Source organism: Dromiciops gliroides, chromosome 1 (genome assembly GCF_019393635.1).
Source record: "Dromiciops gliroides isolate mDroGli1 chromosome 1, mDroGli1.pri, whole genome shotgun sequence".
Taxonomy (NCBI): Eukaryota; Metazoa; Chordata; class Mammalia; order Microbiotheria; family Microbiotheriidae; genus Dromiciops; species Dromiciops gliroides.
Genome location: NC_057861.1, coordinates 413,674,491 through 413,688,860, shown reverse-complemented (window position 1 = coordinate 413,688,860; position 14,370 = coordinate 413,674,491).

Genomic DNA, 14,370 nt, shown 5'->3' with positions numbered 1-14,370 from the left:
GTCATTCAGACAGAAGCTTCAAGTTAATTTAAGGAAGTGAAAGAAAATAGAATTGAAATAGCAAAGAAACTTTTACTGCAAGAAATTGAGTGGTTCCATAGATTTTATTTATTTATTTATGTATGTATGTATGTATGTATGTATTTATTTCTAGTTCTCTCATTATTTATTTATTTATTTGCAGGGCAATGGGGGTTAAGTGACTTGCCCAGGGTCACACAGCTAGTAAGTGTCAAGTATCTGAGGCTGGATTTGAACTCAGGTACTCCTGAATCAAGGGTCAGTGCTTCATCCACTGTGCCACCTAGCTGCCCTGGTTCCAAAGATTTTAAATGTAATTACACACTCAATTAAACATTGTATAATGTTAAAATTACTGGAGAGTAGACCAATGCAGAGGATGACAACTAAATATTCTGATTATTTTGAAGAAAATAATTGAAAAATATGAATATAATTATCAACATAATTTTACTGTGAATGAAACAGTTTTGGTTTTTTTCTGGAAATGGATGCATTCAGGAACTTATATTTCTAAGAAAGAAAGAATATGACCTGAGTTTAAAATGTCTAAGGATCATGTAACTCTTTTATTTGGTGGTAATACAAAGGGAAGTTTTAAATTAAAACAAATACTTGTTTATTGGTCTCAAAGTCCTTGTTCTCTGAAAGGCTATAATATGGACCACTTCCAGTTCTTTGGTGATCTAATAAGAAATCATGAGTTACTAAAGCTTATTTTGAAGATTGATTTTCAAATTGTTTTAGCCCAGATGTTAAAAATATTGTAAGGACAACTATATTGGTTTTATTTTTTCCATTCATAAAACTTTTTTTAACACTTACATCAACTTAATACACATGTTCTTAACAATTATGCTTGGATTTCTCATAAAAATTTCATAAGACATTCAACAAAGATAGTCATCATCTCAATTTATTTCCATTAACTATTTTTATAGCACATGTGTGTTAAAGTATCAAAAAAAATTTAAAAAGACAAAAAAACTAAAAAAGGAAATACATGTTTTTTTGTTTGTTTTACTGATGTGCTTGATAAACAGTGACTTTATAAATATAAAGCAATTTATTTTTACTGCATCTTTATTTGTACATTTTTTCTTAGGTTACCTAAACCATTTAAATCCAAAAACTTAGTTTAAAAAATAGCAAAAGTGAATAGCAGGTAACTTTCCAAATAATGGAACGTGAACTGTTTCTGCACTTTTGTAATTGTAATTATAAAGGTGTACACATTGAAACTGTGCATTCTACAGATGCATATCGAATGACATGTAATATCTATGGAACATCTGTTTCTCTCACAGCCATGAGTTCTCCAACCCTAAAGTACCCTCAATAACGACACCTGTGACTGGAACCAATTATCTATTTCTGCCCCCACCATGAGAGGCCAATATGTAGGTATGTTTTTTTTTTCTTAGACGTGGAAGTTGTTTTACTATTGGCCTTGTGAAATCACATTGTACCAGAAGTACTATGCTAAACATGTAAAATGTATATAAGAATTCCATATCCCCATATTGGTCACCTCAGATGAAATAGACAGTTCCCCAAATGTTAACTGGCTCTACTCCCCTAATATTACACATAAAAACCACATGAGGAATATAGAAATCCAAGTAGAAGTAACATAAATGTGTCACAAATCATAAACAAAAACTATTTGTGGGACAGCATGGATGACAAAGGGTCTGCTCTGTCAATTTTAGCATGAGGCAGACAAAAGTTAGAAGACTAGTTAATTCTCCCCTCCTTCTGGTTCAGCTTCACATCCCTGGGTGTTTGACATCCACAACATCATGTTGTGTCTCAGTAATTGCATTATTAGTGTGCAGTTTTTGTATGATTCTTCATTTAATGTAACAAGTTCATCAATGATTGCATCCAAAACTGTCTTTGCAAGGGAGAAGTTTTTTCTCTGGAGAGTTCAGGATCTCATCATAGAACACAGAGAAGTTCAAAGCCAGACCCAGAATTATAGGATGCCTTGATTGCATCTCCTTCTTGATGATTTCAAATGCTTCTTGATATGCTTGCTGTGATTGGTCCATCTTCCTCTCTTGTCATGCCCAGCAGTAATTTCATTTCTTTTTTTCTGTGGAAGTTTCATTTATTCGGAATTTTCTTTTCCCCCAATTATATGTAAAAATAATTTTAACATCCATTTTAAACCTTTGTGTTCCAAATTATCTTCCCCCCCTCCCTCCCAACCCCTCCTTAAGAATGCAAGCAATTCAATATAAGTTATACATGTGTAGTCATGCAAAACATTTCCATGTTAGTCACGCTGTGAAAGAAAACAGACAAAAAGACTTAAGAAAAAGAAACTTAAAAAAAAAGAAATATGCTTCAATCTCCACTCATACACCATCAGTTCCATCTCCAGAGATGGATCACATTTTTCATAAGTCCTTCAGAGCTATCTTGGATAATTTTATTGCTGAGTATAGCTAAGTAATTCACAGCTAATCATCTTACAATATTGCTGTAACTTTGTATATAGTACATCTCACTTTGCATCAGCTCATGTAAGTCTTTCCCAGGTTTTTCTGAGAGCATCCTGCTCATCATTTCACAGTTACTATAGCTAAATGAATTTCCTTCCATCCTACTCCCTTACTGTGTCATTTACTCTATTCTCTTTCTCCTTTCACCCTTTCCCTCCTTAAAAGTGTTTTGCCTCTCCCCCAATTTGCCCTCCCTTCCATCACCTCTCCCCCTCAACCAACCCCTTCCCTTCCTTTTCCCTGCAGGGTAAGATAGATTATTATACTCAATTGAGTGTGCCAGTTCTGATGAGAATAAAGTTCACTGACTCCCCAGCACCTCTCTTACCTTCCCCTCCACTGTATAAGTTTTTTTTTTGCTTGCTTCTTTTAAGTGAGCTACTTTACCCCATTCTACCTCTCCCTTTCCCTTTCTTCCAGTGAATTCCTCTCTCACCCCTTAATTTTATTTTTTAAAGATATCATACCTTCATATTCAACTAATACCTCTGCCCTCTGTCTAAATATACTCCATCCAGCTGCCCTAATAATAAGAAAGTTCTTATGAGTTACAAGTCTTATCTTCCCATGTAAGAATGTAAATAGTTTAACCTTTTAATATCCCTTGTGATTTTTTTCCTGTTTACCTCTTTATGCTTCTTTGGGGTCTTATCTTTGAAAGTCAAATTTTCTAGTTAATTCAGGTCTTTTCATCAAGAATGCCTGAAAGTCTTCTCTTCATTGAATTCCCATTTTTTCCCCTGAAAGATTATACACAGTTTTTTTGGGTAGGTGATTCTTGATTGTATTACTATTATGTTTTGTCTGATGCTTCAAACATAGACTCTCTGGACTTTGGAGTTTTTATCTATTCCTGACCTTTGCTAAATACCTACTCTCTGAATTTCAAGTCATTCAACTTGACTGTTATTGGAACCCCAGGTCCTGGCTATTGCTTCTGTGCCAGAAAATTATGGTGATGGAATATTATTGTTACTCTACTATAAGAAATGACAAACAGGATGATTTCAGAAAGGCCTAGAAAGACTTATATGAACTGATGTACAATGAAGTGAGCAGAATGAAGAGAAGGTTTCATGATGTGCCACTTGATAAATGCTTTTAGAAACTCAAGAAAAGGTAGAAGTCAGGGTATAATGAAACATGTGTTCTATTTTGAACATATTGGTTTTGACATGCTTATGGGACAATCTGGGCAGCTGGGTGGCACAGCGAAGAGAGTACCAGGCATAAAGCCTGAAAGACTCATCTTCCTGAGTTCTAATCTGACCTCAGATTCTTACTAACTTTGACCATTGGGCAAGTCATTTAGCTCTATTTGCCTTAGTTTGTCATCTGTAAAAAGAACTGGAGAAGAAAATGGTAAATCACTCCAGTACCTATGCTAAGAAAACCCAAAATGGGGTCATGAAGCGTCAGATAATACTGAGACTACTGAACACCAACAAGTGAGAAAACCAGATAGAAAAATTTCTAACAGGTTATGGGGACTGGTTCTCAAAGAGAAATGAGTTTTCAATGTGTAGATTTAGGGATAGGTGCATAAAGATGCTAATTGAATATATGGCAGCTAAAGTGATCATCAAGAGAGTATTAAAGGGGCAGCTAGGTGGTGCAGTAGATAAAGCACCAGCCCTGGATTCAGGAGTACCTGAGTTCAAATCTGGCCTCAGACACCTGACACTTACTAGCTGTGTCACCCTGGGCAAGTCACTTAACCCTTATTGCCCCACAAAAACAAAACAAAAAACAAAACAAAAAAAAAGATAGAGAGTATTGAGTGAGGAGAATAATTTCCAATACAGCAACATAGGAGCCAAGCATGCCCAGGGGAGGAGACATAGGCAGTGATCCAGCAAAGGTGACTGATAAATAGTCAGAGAGGTAGGTACAGAAATAGAAGATGGAAGTGTCACAAAAACTCAAGGAATAAAGGAGGTCTAGCACTATTATTTTCTTCTAGACATGGTCAGCAATGTCAAAAAGCTGCAAAGAGAACCAAAAGAATGAGAACTAAGACAAGGTCATCAGTTTCATCAATCATTCAAGAGATATTGATAACCTTGAAAAGAAGTTTCAGCTGTATGGTAGGGTCAGAAGCTAGATTATGAGGTGTTGAGAAGTAAATGACAGGTGAGAAAGTGGAAACAAGTGTAGAATATGTTTTATATCAGTTAGGCTGTGAAAAGGACATATACAGAAAAATATCTATGTATGGGGTGGCAGGTTCAAATGTTTTCTTTTGTTTTAGGAATGGGTAGATTTGATTATTTTTAAGCAGAAGTATAGTAACAAGGAGAGAAAGAGAGACTAAAAATTATAAATGTGGTGTGATGGAAGACCCAAGCTTCCAGAAAAGATGGAGGGGATGAAATCAAGGATATAAGTGGAAAGACTGACCTTGGAAATGCAAAAGTCCAGCTCACCTTTCAGGGCTAAAGCAAAGGAGAAGAGAAGATGCTGCTGGGGAAATTTGGAGAATGGAACTGGAAAGAGAAGTTAGCTCTTACAACATGACCTCAATTTGCTTGGTAAAATGTGAGGCAAGTTCTTATGCATAGAGAGGAGAAGAAGGGGGTCATAAACAGTTTGAGAACAAAACAGGTTTGGGATATCTACTATAAATGGTGCAATAGAGAATTGATAAAGAGAATTTGATAAGGTTAAGAAACCAAAAATTCAAATACTCTTTCCATACCATAGTGATGAGTTTCAATGTAAAGATTGGTTTTGCTTCAAGAAAGCATCTGCTAAAATCTATCTATTCATCTCTTGTCTTTTCATTAAGATTACCTTCAATGCATGATTGAATAGACTAATGAATATTATAGAGATGGAGAGGAGGGCATGTATTTCTTCTTCCCCATTCCTGGAATTTATACCATCATTACTTCTAGTTCTCAGAATCCCTAGTTTCCTTCAAGACTCAGCTCAAGAAACACCTTCTATATGAAGCCTTTATTCTCCAGCTACTACGATCTCCTCCCACCCCAATTACAATCATTTATTGTACTATAATTTATTATAATACAAATTATAATTTATTTATATTTATACTTGTACTTGTCTCTTCTAGATAAACAGCTCCTTGAAGGCAAGAACTACTTTCCCTTTTGCCTTTATGTCCCTGCTGCCAAGCACAATACCTGGCACATGATAAGTGATTAATAAATGCTTTTAGATTGATGTCTTCGTAAAAATAGGGACTGAACCTATGTCTTCAATGGTCTATGGAGTTCACAAATGAGGAACCTCTCTCTACCAGAACATATAATTGCATAATTGACAAGTATGATTGATATCAACTTACCTTCTTCAATGTGTGGGGGAGTATGGGAAAATAATTATTAATAACAGGTTTTTGGCAGACCCAGAAACCCACACAAACAGGAATTCTGTCTGGTTTCCCAGAGCCAGCCCAGAGTCAGTAGAAATGCAAAAGAAATGTAAATTGATCTTCTGACTACCTAAAGGAAGTTAACTTACCTTGGTGACTCCCAAGTTATGTCAATCAATAGACTTGAATGTTACTAGCCAATTAGCTTGGATCAATGTGCAGTGACCCTCCTCTACCTGAGAGAGGATAAAAATCCTTGGGGAGAGGAGGGTCATTCTCTTCTTGCAGCAACTCTCCTAGATACTGACTTATCTTACCAGGGGGCTGACTCTGACTATCCTCCCTTTCTAGGATTCTGTGCTGGGGTTAGAGGTGGTCAAATTAATAATCAATGCTTACAGCCAAAAACTGGTACAATAGGCTCCAATTTATAAGTAGCAATATATAAGAAACCCCAGCTAAGTTCTCCAATGACTTAGAACAGGGACAGGCTTCCCCCTAGTATTTCAAATGACACAGGAGGGAAGGGATGAAGAGATAATCTGGAACTGAAAATTTTAAAAAAATGAATGTTAAAAAAAGTTTTAAATGCAATAGGGAACTAATTAAAAAATAAATAAATAATATTTTTAAAAGGAAAAGATGTAGGCTACCAAATGGTAGTAATTTGTCTTAGTTTTTCACTTATTGTTAAGACAATGTTACCCTAGCAGCCCCCCCAATTTTTATATAACAAAATAAATTTATATCATTCAAATAGCATCAGCTAAATGTTCCTGTCTTCTAGTTTATATTGTAATTGGTAAAATAAAATTACTATTGGTCATAATCCCAAATTGCTCTCCAGAATGCTTGGATCAGTTCACAGCTCCACCAACAATGCATTAGTGTTCCAATTTTTCCAGAGCTTCTCCAACATTTATTATTTTCCTTCTTTGTCATATTAGCCAATCTGATAGGTGTCAGGTGGTACCTCAGAGTTGTTTTAATTTGTATCTCTCTAATCAATAGTGATTTAGAGCATTTTTTCATATGGCAATAGATAACTTTGATTTCTTTATCATAAAATTGCCTGTTCATATCCTTTGACCATTTCTCAATTGGGAAATGACCTGGATTCTAATAAATTTGATCTTGTTCCCGATATATTTTAGAAATGAGGCCTTTTTTCAGAAGTACTGGCCATAAAAATTGTTTCCCAGCTTTCTGCTTCCCTTCTAATTTTGGATGTATTGCTTCTGTTTGTACAAAAATGTTTTAATTTAATGTAATCAAAATTATCCATTTTGCATTTCATAATATTCTCTATCTCTTGTTTGGCCATAAACTGTTCTCCTTTCCAAAGATCTGAAAGGTAGACTATTCCTTCTTCTCCTAATTTACGTATGGTATCACTTCTTATGTCTAAATCATGTACTCATTTTGACCTTATTTTAAAAGGGCTATAAAGTTGTGCATACCATTTGACCCAGCAATACCACTTTTAGGTCTTTTTCCCAAAGAGATCAAAGAAAAGGGAAAAGGACCCATATGTACAAAAATATTTATAGCTGCTTTTTTGTGGTGGCAAAGAATTGGAAATTGAGGGGATGCCCATCAATTGGGGAATGGCTGAACAAGTTGTGGTATATGAATGCAATGGAATTCTATTGTGCTGTAAGAAACAATGAGCAGGAGGAGTTCAGAGAAACCTGGAAGGATTTGCATGAACTGATGATGAGTGAGATGAGCAGAACCAGAACATTATACACAGTATCATCAGCATTATGTGTTGATCAACTGTGATAGACTATATTCTTCTCACTAATCCAACAGTACAAGAAAGTTCCAAAGGACTCATGATGGAAAAGGCTCTGCAAATCCAGAAAAAAAAAAAAAAAGGAACTGTAGAATATGGATGCTGAGTGGACCATACTATTTCTTTTGTTTTGGGTGCTGTTGTTTTTCTTTTTTGAGGTTTTTCCTTTTTGCTCTGATTCTTCTCTTATGACTAATGCAGAAGTATGTTTAATGTTATTTTATATATATATAAACTATATCAGATTACCTGCTGTCTAGGGGAGGGGGGAGGGAGAAAAATTTGAAATTGGAAATCTTACCTAAACAAATGTTGAAAATTAAAATAAATAAATATATATATTTTTAATTTGCACTCGTGAAATAAATAAAATTACTATGTATGAAACAAAAAATAATACAAAATGATATATAACTAAAGAAATTAATGCTGATATGGGTAAAAGGAGTCAGAGAATGCTAAAGGGATCACGTGGAGCTAAGAGATTTCATAGGAATGACAGCTAAAAGGCATTTTCAAGTTTATCCCATTCAATCTTTTCAGAAAAAAAAGAAGCACATCACTTATCTAAGTTCGTGTAAGTAGCAGAGGTGGAATTAAAATCTAAGACACATCATATTCAAGTATGACTCCACATAAAAACAAGACATGATTTGAGGCATGGTGAATAGTTTGACCAGAATGTAGAATATAAGAAGGGGAGTAGTTTGAGCACAGGCCAGAAAGATAGACTAAAGGTAGGTGATAAATGGTCTTGAATGTTAGGATAAGAAGTTTTTAGGTTTTTTTTTTGGGGGGGGTGTTGTGGGGGTTAGGCACTGGGAAGCCATTAACAATTTTTGATGCTTTGGCAGCATCAAAAGTAAAAAATAATAAATGGGGAAAATACCTCAGTTTGAGTCACAGATCTGCCATTTTAGAGTGCTAATGGTGTGAACTTTGGGCAAGTGGCTTAAAAGTTTCAAACCTCGTTTTCTTTTGTTCATCCTCCTTTCACCCTCTAAAGTGATTTTCCTAAAAGGTAGCTCCTACTAAGTCACTTCCCTACTCAATAATCCTATAGTTTCCGGGATGCTCTGGTCTGCATTCAAAGCCCTTCAGAACCTACCTCCCTCTTAACTTTCTAGATTTTTCTTTTTATTGAGGCAATTGGGGTTAAGTGACTTGCCCAGGGTCACACAGCTAGTAAGTGTTAAGTGTCTGAGGCCAGATTTGAACTCAGGTACTCCTGACTCCAGGGCCAGTGCTCTATCCACTACACCATCTAGCTGCTCCTCCTTTCTAGATTTTTTACATCTTACTTCTTGCCACGCAATCTTTGATCCTATGATAATGGCCTCTTGGCTTTCCATGAAGAAAACTAGCCATTTCTTGGCTCCAGGAATTTTCTCTGGCTGCTTTCCACACTTAGAAATGCTCTCCATTCTCAATTTTGCCTTCTGACTTCCCTGATTTCCTATCAGTCATCACTAAAACCCCATATTTTACTAGAAGCCTTTCCCAACTTTTCAATTTCAGTGCACTTCCTTTGCTACTTATTTCCTATTTGTTCTTTATATAGTTTGTTTTTATATTTTTGTTTGCCTGTTGTTATATTATCTCCCTCTTTAGACTGTGAGCTCCTTGAGGGCAGAGACAGTCTTTTACCCTTTTTATATCCGTGGTGTAGAAGAAGTGATTAGGAGTCAATAGTCTTTCTTCCAAGGAATCAAATGTTAAAGAACTATTGGTATTTGCAGCACTCTCTCCCAGAAATGGTTCAGGTAAGACCTTGATCAGTCAGGGAACAGATTAGAACCTACATTTAGAATTTTTAAATTACAAAAGATCTTTAAGCTTGCAATGTTTAGATTTCTTGCCTGACTTTTGGAGAAGAGATTACTAAAAAAGCATTTTGCAAAGTGTCATGAACTTGAAAGGTATTCATGTTACAAAATTAATAGCATGGCCAATCTTTAGTTCACAAATCACCCCAATGCACCACCTTGAATTTAAAGCTCTTTGCCTGGGTCAAATAAGTAACACATCCAGTCAATCGAAATGACTTACGTCTTGCTTGGCGAACAATGAGTTATTTTCCAATGACCATAACAACAATTTACAGTCAAAAACACGGACACAACTCACCTAGTTGTATTTGCTTTTTATTTGTTTTGGCTACAGTTGTGAATCCAACTTCAACTCATGTTCTTTTCCCAGGAAGCCATTTTTTCCACTTAAAAGAACTTTCACATGATATCTCAATAAGTAATTGTTCCTTAAAACAGAAAAGAAGAAAAGATGGAAATTAAAAGGAGAGAGACATAGAAATAGAGGGAGAGGCACAGGGAGACAAAGACAAAGAAAGGAAGAGACAAAAAGGAAAATGGAGAAAAAGATGAAAAGTCAAACAGATATAAGTATATTAAGAACAACTGGCCCAGGGGCGGCTAGGTGGCGCAGTGGATAGAGCACCGGCCCTGGAGTCAGGAGTACCTGAGTTCAAATCCGGCCTCAGACACTTAACACTTACTAGCTGTGTGACCCTGGGCAAGTCACTTAACCCCAATTGCCTCACTAAAAAGAAAAAAAAAAAGAACAACTGGCCCAAATAATATCCTCTTAGAACTATATATCATTTTATGGAACAAATAATTTAATAAAATTCTCTTAATTTTCTCCTGATTCAAAAAGAATTAATGGTACTGTTTGAATTCCTGCATGACAACCTGTGCCTATTTACCCAGGCTATACTTCTGCTTATGCCTTCTGGTTTGATTCTCTGGACATTTTCCACAAACTACCTATGCATATCCATTATTCTCTCTGTTTTTTCGAGTTTGACCTAAACATTTATCTCTAATGGTCTCAAGTTCTCCTCCTGGTAATAGATTGCCTGCCATTCTATAGTAACTAAACCTTGGTTGTGACTTCTTTTCTGTATGCCATACTACTTGTATATATCCAATTGAATTGAATTCCATTCTGTTAACTTAAAAGAACTCTTGAAACGAAGCTGTAGTTGACAGTTCTTGTGCCCAGGATATAGAGAAGGTAGCAAGCAACACAAAATATGCCTTGATGCAAGCAATATGAAAGCCACCCATAAATTCTCTTTTTGAATACAAGTTTACTTTTTACATCCTTAGAGAGATAGCTTCCAGGGTACTACCCCATGATTGTGAGGCCAAAGGTAGAGATTCTGAGACACTGTGAACTGTTTGGAAAGATTGGCATGAAGGAAGGCCACAAGGAAGGGCCAGCCATAGAGATACTTGTCTAAAGAGTGTAAAGGTCATTTGTTTGGATCTGCTCAGGGAGTCACTGTCAAAGAATCAAGCATTGTCAGGGCTTTCTCCATTTCAGCACTCCAAAGGAAAGCACTGAACCCTCCACCTTACTTGTGACTCAGTTATGAAAGAAATGTAAAACTTGGGCCTCCTAGAAAAAATTAAAGACTCATGTATTTACACAAGTAAATTAAATGGACATGGAAATAAATACATAAGAAATATTATATATGGAATATGTGTCCTCAATCCTAAAGAATGAATTTTTTTATCAGTCCATGACCAGAAAATAAAATATCAAGGTCTAGACAGAAATAAGAGCTGAAAAGTGGCAGGGTCCCTATGAAGTCAATTCAATGTCAGCTACTAAGGACAAATAGGCTCCAGATCTGTAAAAAGTTTCATAAGAGTAATAACACAAGCATGACATTGCATGCCTGCTTCCTATTTGTAGTTTTAATTTCTTTAGACATTATTACACTTGGCCCAAGTTATAACCTTAAGAAAACCACCCAAAATTATTTTTAAAAAGGCTGTAATGTTTGGTGTTCAAGATTTCAAAGTAAACACATGCATGCTTTAATTGTAATAACATGCTTTGGTATTTTTCTAAATATAAAGGAGATTTCCAACCTAAAGTCAAGTAGGAACAAGTTATTTCCCTCATAGATCCATAATGTCAGAGATATCACTATTTTTATTCCAGAAAAATGTCATCTTTTAAAGTTGTCAAAATATGCAAATGACTATTCATGACATGCCACACCAAAAAAAAGATAGATTATGCCTCTGAATTTTCATTTTCCTTCTGTCAGGCTCATTAAAACTTAACCACATAAGCTGGTGGTACCACATGACCCTTTGGGACCTTCTGTTACTGGAATTAATCACAGAGAAGGTAATATAAGCCAAGTCAAGCAATGATTATTGCCATTATTGTTGATGCTCAGCTGAGGACACTGGAAAAGTGCCGTGGCTGCTTTGCCAAGGCAAAGCAGATGGGTTTTGGAGCCCAATGTAGCTAGCAATGAAGGACATCAAACTCTGACCTGAGGCCACAATACAGGAACAAGCCAAACTTCCTTTATTACATACTTTGTCTTTTGAAGAAGGAGTTTTAGGTCTAACTCTCGAATAGCATAGATGCATTTAAGTTGCCAAAAGAAACATGAATAAAGTGCCTTGAATCCTATTTTCCTCAACTTGTGCATGCATGTAGATTAGAAATTCACTGAACAAAACTATTTGGAGTTTGTTAGCTCTTATCCTGAAGTAGCTCTATTTTAAAAATATAATTCAATAATATTTATGGTATAGCATAGAGAATGCCCAAGGGCATCCATCATAATTATACATTTCCATAGGTATTAACATATTTTAAAGGGGCTTATGTTGTAAATTTAGGTGTTTCAAAGCTGAGTGCCTATGTGTCTCAATAATTATAAAAATTAGCATAACCCCTAAATTTCATTTTAACTTTTTTTTTTTTTTTTTGCGGGGCAACGGGGGTTAAGTGACTTGCCCAGGGTCACACAGCTAGTAAGTGTCAAGTGTCTGAGGCCGGATTTGAACTCAGGTCTTCCTGAATCCACAGCCGGTGCTTTATCCACTGTGCCACCTAGCTGCCCCTCATTTTAACTTTTTAATAAACAATATCAAATTCTTTTGGAAAGCAAAAAAGAAAAATTGGGAACCTTGAAATATAAATATTTGTAGGCTGAAGATTGAAAGGAACTACTATTAAAGACAACATGACAGTTAATTTTCTCTTTCCTTCTCTGAAACCATAATCTTGTGAGAAGATCACTGGATTTAAAACAGGAGATAGCTTTGAGACTGAGCTTTTTTACTTACGACTATTGTATATTTGGGCAAATTGCTTGACTTTTCTGGATATCACTGTATATAAGTCAAGGAGCACTGCATATGGGAGTAAGAGAAACTAGATTAAAATCCTGCTTCAATGACTAAACATTTGTTTAAATTAGGTAAAGAAGGTCATTTTTACCTCATTTCTTACCTAGTATTGATAACTAAATGGGCATTGCATCAGATAAATGGAGACCTGGGAAAGACCCTAGCTCAAAAAGGCCAAGGTCTCCCTCTGCAATCGGGACCATCTCCAGTCGTCCTGATCTATATCTTTCCATTGGATCCAGATGGCTCCAGAGGAGAGTAAGACTGGTGACTTTGCACAGTCCTGCCTTACAAATTCGCTTGCAAGTCATGACATCACCTCCCAATGTCATGGTCCTCTTCAAGAACAAAAGACAAACACAATAACCCGTAAAAACTTAGATATGTAACTTAACTTGTCTGGGAGTCCTTATCTGTAAAGTAACTACAGGATGTATAGAGTTATCTCTAGAATTATTTTCCCTACATCTGAGATTCTTGGGTTAGTAAAGGTAAACTAAAAACAAAGCTTCTTTCTATAAATCATATTATACTTTGTATTATAGATGTTTGCACCCATGGTTTTTCCCCCTTATTTGAATATAACCTCTTTGAGGACAAGAAACTGCAATGATTTTCATCTTTGTATAAGAAACACCAAGCAGAGTTCCTTTCACATACTATCAACTCAATAATTATTTGTTGATAGTCCTATCTCAAAGGGTCAATTTGTGGGAATTGCTCCATTGGTGGAGATGAATGCTCTGTGCCTGAATGAGATCTGTGGGGCAGAGTGGGAGGGAGGAGAAATCTCTTCAGTCTCTTAACCCTAGTTAGTCTCTTTGGGGTTTTCTGGATCCTATGTTTGAGAAAGAAGATGGGTAATGTCAACCCTACTTCAGACTGCTGAAAGGAGAAAAAGACTCTCCGAAGAATCTGACATGAAAGAGAATAGTAGTCTTCATCATATCCCTATCCACAGCTTTCTTCCCTAAAGACTTCAGAGACTTTCCCTTTTGAGTGAAATCTAGGACTTACTCTCTTAGTTGTGTTATCTCATTCCCAAATGGAAAGCTCCTTAGCTCTCTATCACTTTATATATATTTTCCTATGTTTGCTTTCTCTGATTTCTGTTTTGCCATATATTTTGATAAGCGAATTTGTTTGTTCTTATATGCTCATTTTGAAACTGGTATTTGGTGGGAAGGGAGTCAAGCATTGGATATAAATCTTAGGTCAGCTAGGTGGCACAGTATATAGACTCCTGGTCCTGGAGTCAGGAAGACTCATCTTCCTAAGTTCAAATCTGGGCTCAGACACTTACTAGCTATATGATCCTGGGCAAGTCACTTAACCCTGTTTGCCTTAGTTCTTCATATGTAAAACGAGCTAGAGAAGGAAATGGAAAATCACTCTAGTATCTCTGCCCAGGAAACCCATGATGAGGTCAAGGATAGTTAAGTAACTGGAAAAACAACAACAAACAAATGAATGAACAAAAAAATGAATTAACAACTGTAATGATTAGAATGATGCCAC